This window comes from Epinephelus lanceolatus, chromosome 14, assembly GCF_041903045.1.
Source record: "Epinephelus lanceolatus isolate andai-2023 chromosome 14, ASM4190304v1, whole genome shotgun sequence".
NCBI classification, from domain to species: domain Eukaryota; kingdom Metazoa; phylum Chordata; class Actinopteri; order Perciformes; family Serranidae; genus Epinephelus; species Epinephelus lanceolatus.
This window is the reverse complement of record NC_135747.1, coordinates 30412543-30421182: the sequence shown is the minus strand read 5'-3', so window position 1 is coordinate 30421182 and position 8640 is coordinate 30412543.

Below are 8640 nucleotides of genomic sequence, written 5' to 3'. Positions count from 1 at the left end.
GATGAGCGTTCATCCAAAACAAACAAATTGTCAAACAGCAATTTAGGAGCGAGGGCTCTGGATAGAATCCCTGAGGGGCGCCCTGTTCCAGCTCCGGCTTCATTCCCCTGCGGACCTGCAGTCAAGTATGAAGAAGATAGCAGCTGGCGTATCAACGCCCCATACGCCTGGGACTTCAGGGCAAAAGCCTTAGAAAGTTGAGCTCCCCCATTTTGCAGCCCGAAAGTCCAAATTAAATGACAGTCAAAGAATCTGAGGAATAAGTTGTTTCGAATAAAGCAAAGCCTGCTCCTGATATCACAGTCTCTCCTTCACAATGAGAGCAGCTCATGTCAATTCTTCAACTTGTCAGAGACTCCAAGGGACTGTTTCATCCCTAAAGTTCTCATTGATGTCCACTTTAATTATTTTTATATACATGGCACAGGGACAAAACCTTCTCCAGTGTTGCTGTCATGAAAATTGTTAATATCAATATATTGACAATAGCTCAGCTCCTCTGTTGTCGCATGAACAAAACAAGAAGCTTACAGTGCAGGAAATGATGGGTTCTGGAAAGCTATTCACCATACAGTAATTACAGCTCTGCAAGGGAGATAATGATGTTGAATGGACCACAAACAAAAGAGTGGACTTACAGCTTCACATTCTAGTGGTGCTTTTCAGATGAAATATTGCCGGCTTGCTGCAGTGACAACAATAAAGTCCCATTTGGACTGGCACGCTGCCTTTTCAGGAATTTATTCATTTCGGTCTGGTGTTTTTTCATCGAGACACAAAGTCAGGACAGCGAGAGGTAAATTCAGCATGTCGGGACATTGAGGAAGGATGTGAGGGAGGAGGGAAGGAAGAATCTGTGCTTTTATCTACACTGACATTTTTACTGAGTTTGATAAATGTCGATCCAACTTGTTTTCATCACATAACAGCATAACAAATTATGTCTGAAATTCAAACAGCACTTTACAGCAATTATATATGTCAGCATCAGAAATCACTGACTCCCATGCACTTAAACTTTACAAAACAGTCCCTTAGAGGACACAACGATAAACACAGGAAGTCATAATAACTATTTACAAGAATTTAGCTTTGTATGTTTTTTCGGTTTTGGTGGTTGTATCTCACCACAAGATAGACAGCCAACATATAAAAAGAATTCGTCAGAGCAAGGAAACTCTTTGACCCAGTAGGTCAGCGCTGAATTTAGCTTCAAAAAGTAAAAATGACATACAGCATGAGAAACCACGGGTCAAAACGTACGGTTTGAAAGCACCAGTATGTTTTATAAAATGTCTTAGATGAAAGGGTAGATAAGTCAAAGTCAAATCTGACCCTCTGTGGCACGCCAGTGTAGGTGAGAACACACTTTATATTGTCGTCTAAAAATGTACGGTGAGAGCAACTCATCTGTGTCAGGCAGCAGAGTGACTGTCAGGCACACAAAGTGCTGCTTTGTGTAAGTGACGTCTGCAGCTCCGAAAAGATGCACTGACAAAAATATGCTCACACATCATCAAAGGGACTTTCCACGCTAACCAGAAGCTTGAAAAATAGCGAAAAACTTTCCTCCCCATTCTGACATGGAGCACCTTGATGTGCTGAGAGAAGCGTGTTACTCTGGTTTAAGAGCTTTTCAGGCCAGAGAAAGGAAGAAATGCAATCTGATCTATTTCCTGCTTCAACGGCAAATCAAAGAAAAAAGAATCCTCTATTTTGCTCCATGTTGTCCATTGTGCTGCATTATCTGTCACTGAGTGTAGCTGTGGGGATAATCCTGAGGGCTGGTCTAACTGAGCTGTTGAAAAGGAGCTTCTGACTCATGATTGGGACTTTTCTTTTTAGATTGAATGGGCAGCCGGCTCCATTTAATGTTTTTATTGAAGCAGTAAAAAGGAGGTGGAGGAGAAGTTTGGGTTGATTTTGTGTGAATGAATATGGCAGCATAGATATCATGGTGTTTTCAGCTGGTAATGGGTTATAAGCAAAGAGTTGTTTGTTTATTTAAACATAGTATTTAGAAAGCAACATTATTGCTCATTTAAAGTCAAGTTTTTGACTCCTGTTTTAAACATGGAGGTATAAAGAGAATCAGATACAGCGTTGAAGGCTGGGTGTTATTTTCTGTGGAAGTTGCTCAGCCAAAATGAGTTTCCTCCGCAGGGTTGCTGGGCTCAGCCTTAGAGATAGGGTGAGGAGCTCGGACATCCGGGAGGGACTCGGAGTAGAGCCGCTGCTCCTCCACATCGAGAGGAGCCAGTTGAGGTGGTTCGGGCATCTGGTAAGGATGCCTCCCGGACGCCTCCCTTGGGAGGTATTTCGGTCATGTACAACCGGGAGGAGACCTCGGGGCCGCCCCAGGACACGCTGGAGGGATTACATCACCCGTCTGGCCTGGGAACACCTCGGGGTTCCCTCAGAAGAGCTGACGGAAGTGGCTGGGGAGAGGACTGTCTGGGCTTCTTTGCTGAGACTGCTGCCCCCGCAACCCGGACTCGATAAGCGGAGGACGACGAGACGAGTTGCTCAGTGGCACGTGAAGCTAAAAGTCTTCTGCACTGAGGCGCCTATGGAGCCAGCACACTCTCACTCCAACCTCATTACATATCAGTGTTTGGTCATGGACCATCCAAGTCCAAGTAGGACGTAAAAGGTGCCCTGAGTGTGTTGGTTGTTACATGCATTGTCTTTTTATACAATATACTTCCGTATTCACAGGAAATTTACAGTTTACATATGGTCTCTTTCAAAATAAATGCACTACATCAGTACAACACTGCAAATTTATGGTTTTTTTCCCTCCAACAACTAACTCACGTGGTAAGGTTTACGCAACGAAAACACGTGGTTAGGCTTAGGACAAAGAAATGGGTTTGGCTTGGTTTAAAATCTTACGAGACGTGAACACCGCTCTCCCAGGTGAAAGTCGGTGTTGTTCCCACCCACCCTACTCGGACTTTGGTTCTTGTCCCGCCGCATTCCCCCCGACACCATTGAGCGCCGTTATAGTTTAATGGTATCATGCCGTCATTGAAGGACAGCTGTTATCGTCAGTGTCTAACGCAGCAAGTCACTGCCCAAGCACTGGATTTCGATGAATTTGGAGTGAGACCGGGTTGATGAAGCAGACGGACAACAGACTTTTGTGAGCCGAGCTGCTAACTTCCAGTTTAGCCCTTCGCTAACTTGAATGGGGATAAAATGATGCAGCTGATCTCGACTTTCAAAATGTTATCAGACCAAATGCATCAAATACAGAAACAAGTGATTTCGGGGTTGTGATGCCCAAAAAAATTTTAAAAAATCCACTCATTTACAGATGTCTCTTTCATTATGTAAGTCTGTAGAAAAAAGTCTTTTTGGGCCCAATGGCATCATGTAACATAGAAGTTTTAAAGGCCCAGTGTGTAAAATGGGTTGAAAACCGTTGGAAACAGTGACATCAGTGGTCAAATTCTAGCTTGCAGGGCTCACTCGCTCACCCCTCCCGTTAGGTAAATGACGGTGGCCTTGTAGGGACAAAAAGCCTTGCGCACAAGTTTTTCAGGAGTAGGTCTATCTAGCAACGAGGTGAATGTTTATTTAGAAATCTAAACCATATTACGATATTGTAATTAATCCCTCACGAGCAGGAGACCAGAGTAGCGTTTGGGAAAAAGGCCCGTTTATTTGAGCACTCCAAAAACTCCAGTAACACTCCACTCCGTCCCAAACTCTGACTCTTCTGGCGTAACAGACACACTTCATAACTTTACACACATACTCGTTTACGATACTGAGTGGGGACCCCCATCCCCTCTCTGCTCCACCAATCTCCAGCCCGCACACTGACTGACAGCGTAGCCGGTAAACAGAGCTCAGCTGTTTATTTAGCCTAGCAACATCTCCGGACTATAGTAGCTGCAATGGACGACTTTGAATGCGATTTTGAAGAGTTTCTTGTAGCGGACACAGACCCAGAGCCATACCTGTTTGAGCCGGAGCATACAGATGAGGAACTCCATGTGTTTGATGCTGAGCGGGTGAGAAGAGAGGCTGAATGCACAGAATGGGATTCGGTGCTACTGCTACCATCGTTGGGGAGATATATCACCAGGAGGAAAAGCCCCGCAGAGAGTGCATCACAAGGAGTGAAGTTGCGTCTTCTTTTCCTCGCAGATGATGGTTCGGGTTCATTCTCTCCTGTTGCGTGGTAAGTGTGGTCCATTCGCAAACTTTATAACTAAAAAAACTTTTCACTACTCTCTATTGACGAACTACTAACACTCTGCTGTTTCTTCCTCCTTCTTCCTTCCTTCCGCTGTCTTCGTTGGTTCATTTATACACACGAAACGCGTTCTCTGGCTGGCTGGATTGTCCACTCGGTCTGCCGTACATACATGGCGGCGCAAGATGGCGATCTCTCTAAAGCAAGGCCCTTGCTATATATACAGTACAGGCCAAAAGTTTGGACACACCTTCTCATTCAATGCGTTTTCTTTATTTTCATGACTATTTACATTGTAGATTCTCACTGAAGGCATCAAAACTATGAATGAACACATGTGGAGTTATGCACTTAACAAAAAAAGGTGAAATAACTGAAAACATGTTTTATATTCTAGTTTCTTCAAAATAGCCACCCTTTGCTCTGATTACTGCTTTGCACACTCTTGGCATTCTCTCCATGAGCTTCAAGAGGTAGTCACCTGAAATGGTTTCCACTTCACAGGTGTGCCTTATCAGGGTTAATTAGTGGAATTTCTTGCTTTATCAATGGGGTTGGGACCATCAGTTGTGTTGTGCAGAAGTCAGGTTAATACACAGCCGACAGCCCTATTGGACAACTGTTAAAATTCATATTATGGCAAGAACCAATCAGCTAACTAAAGAAAAACGAGTGGCCATCATTACTTTAAGAAATGAAGGTCAGTCAGTGCGGAAAATTGCAAAACTTTAAATGTGTCCCCAAGTGGAGTCACAAAAACCATCAAGCACTACAACGAAACTGGCACACATGAGGACCGACCCAGGAAAGGAAGACCAAGAGTCACCTCTGCTTCTGAGGATAAGTTCATCCGAGACACCAGCCTCAGAAATCGCAAGTTAACAGCAGCTCAGATCAGAGACCAGATGAATGCCACACAGAGTTCTAGCAGCAGACCCATCTCTAGAACAACTGTTAAGAGGAGACTGTGCGAATCAGGCCTTCATGGTCAAATAGCTGCTAGGAAACCACTGCTAAGGAGAGGCAACAAGCAGAAGAGATTTGTTTGGGCCAAGAAACACAAGGAATGGACATTAGACCAGTGGAAATCTGTGCTTTGGTCTGATGAGTCCAAATTTGAGATCTTTGGTTCCAACCGCCGTGTCTTTGTGAGACGCAGAAAAGGTGAACGGATGGATTCCACATGCCTGGTTCCCACTGTGAAGCATGGAGGAGGAGGTGTGATGGTGTGGGGGTGTTTTGCTGGTGACACTGTTGGGGATTTATTCAAAATTGAAGGCACACTGAACCAGCATGGCTACCACAGCATCCTGCAGCGACATGCCATCCCATCCGGTTTGCGTTTAGTTGGACGATCATTTATTTTTCAACAGGACAATGACCCCAAACACACCTCCAGGCTGTGTAAGGGCTATTTGACCAAGAAGGAGAGTGATGGAGTGCTGCGGCAGATGACCTGGCCTCCACAGTCACCGGACCTGAACCCAATCGAGATGGTTTGGGGTGAGCTGGACCGCAGAGTGAAGGCAAAGGGGCCAACAAGTGCTAAACACCTCTGGGAACTCCTTCAAGACTGTTGGAAAACCATTTCAGGTGACTACCTCTTGAAGCTCATGGAGAGAATGCCAAGAGTGTGCAAAGCAGTAATCAGAGCAAAGGGTGGCTATTTTGAAGAAACTAGAATATAAAACATGTTTTCAGTTATTTCACCTTTTTTTGTTAAGTACATAACTCCACATGTGTTCATTCATAGTTTTGATGCCTTCAGTGAGAATCTACAATGTAAATAGTCATGAAAATAAAGAAAACGCATTGAATGAGAAGGTGTGTCCAAACTTTTGGCCTGTACTGTATATATATAAAAGCATAATTATAAGGCTACGAAAACCAAACGAATTTTATTTTATAGCGATCATACACTTGTATAAACATATTAATGGGTAGAATATTCAGATTCAGATTCAGATTGACAATAAACCATGCCAAATATTACACACTGGCCCTTTAATTCCTCTGTTTGGCTGTTAAGAAAATTGTCCTCAAAACCTGGTGAACTTCTGGGGGCCACGTTATGAAGCCTTGAATTTGGCATTTTGGCTGTCGCCATCTTGGATTTTGAAGGCCATAAGTGACCATATTTAGACAAGAAGGTGGAGTGTGTGACGCCTGCAGACAGCCTGTCACTTAATCATACATTACTTTAGGCCTTCATAAAATGTAAATGGGTGAGTTATCTAAAAATTCAACCCTTCCTTACAGTTGTTCTTGAATGGGATAATTAGCTACACAGACTAAACGTGTTTATTTCTTCTGTAAAATTGGACATTTTAACATGGGTGTTTATGGGGATTGACTCACTCTTCAAGCCAGCCTCAAATGGTTGTTCAAGGAACTGCAGTTTTTGGTACTGTAGTGTTCATGCCACTAGTCACACTCTTTTAGTTGTGTTTTTGGTCTCTATTAACTCCAGAGAGAAATACCTGGCTCTTAAACTGCTGAATGGTTGACAATGTTTGCCAGCTAGTCACTGACTCTATCTGTCTGCTGTTTGGTGCTGGGCAGGTAGTGTGCTGAGAGTTTTTAGATTTTTCACTGAAAACAGCAACATTTTTCATAAATAATCTTGTAAATAGACTTTATTGTGTAAAGAGCCTGGGGTTTTTAGATTTTCCCTGTGTTTTCCTTGTTCTTTTGTTTGTAGGATATGTGACATATGGTGCACAGGTTGTTGTCAATTATTGAGAAACACACCCACAGCTGATAAATTCCCCCACACCTATGCACACCTGTGAAATGGGTGGCGCAGTTTCTATTTAAGCTCAATGTTGTAACACTCTTGACGAAGCTCCAGGAGGACCGAAACATTAGTGTTGCTAATAAACTGTGAAGCTGAGCAAGAGCAGTGTGCAGGATTTACTGTTCAAAGACTCACTGAAAACAGCTGCCACCTGCTACTGAAAACTAGCGTACACTATAAGAGCAGTGATAGTGAAACAAACCAGTGAAGTTGCAAGCTGGACAGCTAAACAATGAGCTGAAACTGGATATAAAGCTCCGTTAAGCAGAAAAATAGTGATCATAGCTGCTTTGAGGTGTGGATCTTACAAAAGCAGATTGTCTCACTGTCTGTGCATCTCTGTTAAAACACCAGTCATGTCTGTAGACCTATATCTTTTTTTCCTATCTGCATGAAAGGAGTTTGTTGTAGTAACACCTACTGCATTATCTGGGCCGTCAAAACTTGGCAACCAAATTGTCTGTTACACTGAACTCAACATTTTCCATTACATAATCTGCATAACAGACTGTGCTACCTAAAGTGGTTAGAGTTCCACAGAAAGATCCTATTTTGGGCCAAATAAAAGCGAGGATTATATCAGAGCAGATGAATCCATGAACTCTTCAGGGAACATTTACAACAGCTTTTTTTTTTTTTTTTTTTTTGTGAACCTCACAACTGGTTATTCACAATCTAAAAAGGTTGCAAAAAGTGCATATCCTATATGTATGACACATTTTAAATTAGCAGAACACCACATATATATACACACGTTTCAGTCTGTGCAATGATTCATCATCATGTGTTACATAATCATTTGAAACAAAGACAGTAAATGGTTTTGTTGTCAGTGTGTGTTAATCGGGTTGTTTCAGCCTCAGGTTGGCTTTAGGCTATCCAGAGGATTACTGAGTCGCCCATATGGCTACTCAAAGACAGGCAGAGAGAGAGAGTGGAGCAAAGCTGCCTCCTGGACATAGAAACAGAACGAGAGTAGAGCGGACATTCACATTCAAATCAGTGCAGCAGGATAACCAGAGTGGCAGCCATTGCAAACATCGTAACCAACACATTGTCACTCTGACCTCATCACAAACCAACATTTGGTCATGGACTTTCCACGTCCACATACGACGTGCAAGGTACATTGGGTGTGTTGGTTGGTGACCTTCTGGGACGCCGTGTCAACTTCAGCCTGTTACATGCATTGTCTTCTTTCAAAATACACTTCAGTTTTCACAGGATATGTACAATTTGCACACAGTCTCTTTCAAAATAAATGCACTACATTGATGCGCACATGGCCACGTTTGGTTGGTGGTTGGGCCCAACCTCCCGGGTGAAAGTCGGTTGTTGTTGGATCCATCCACCACCCTTCCTGCCCATTCTATGTGGACTTTTGGCACCTTAACTTTTGTTCTTGTCCCACCACATTTCCTCCTGACGCCGCTGGTTGCTAGTAAACTAAGGGGACTGGCGGCGTATCATGCTGATATGAAGGGATGGCTTTTTTCGTTGGTGTCTGACACTGGAAGTCACTGACCAAGCGCCAGATTTTGACAACTTTGAAGTGAGATTGGGTTGTCGAACAGGCAAATTTACTTCTGTAGGAATGTTCATAACCAAACTGACTTGCGGCAATTCGCGAACTCAC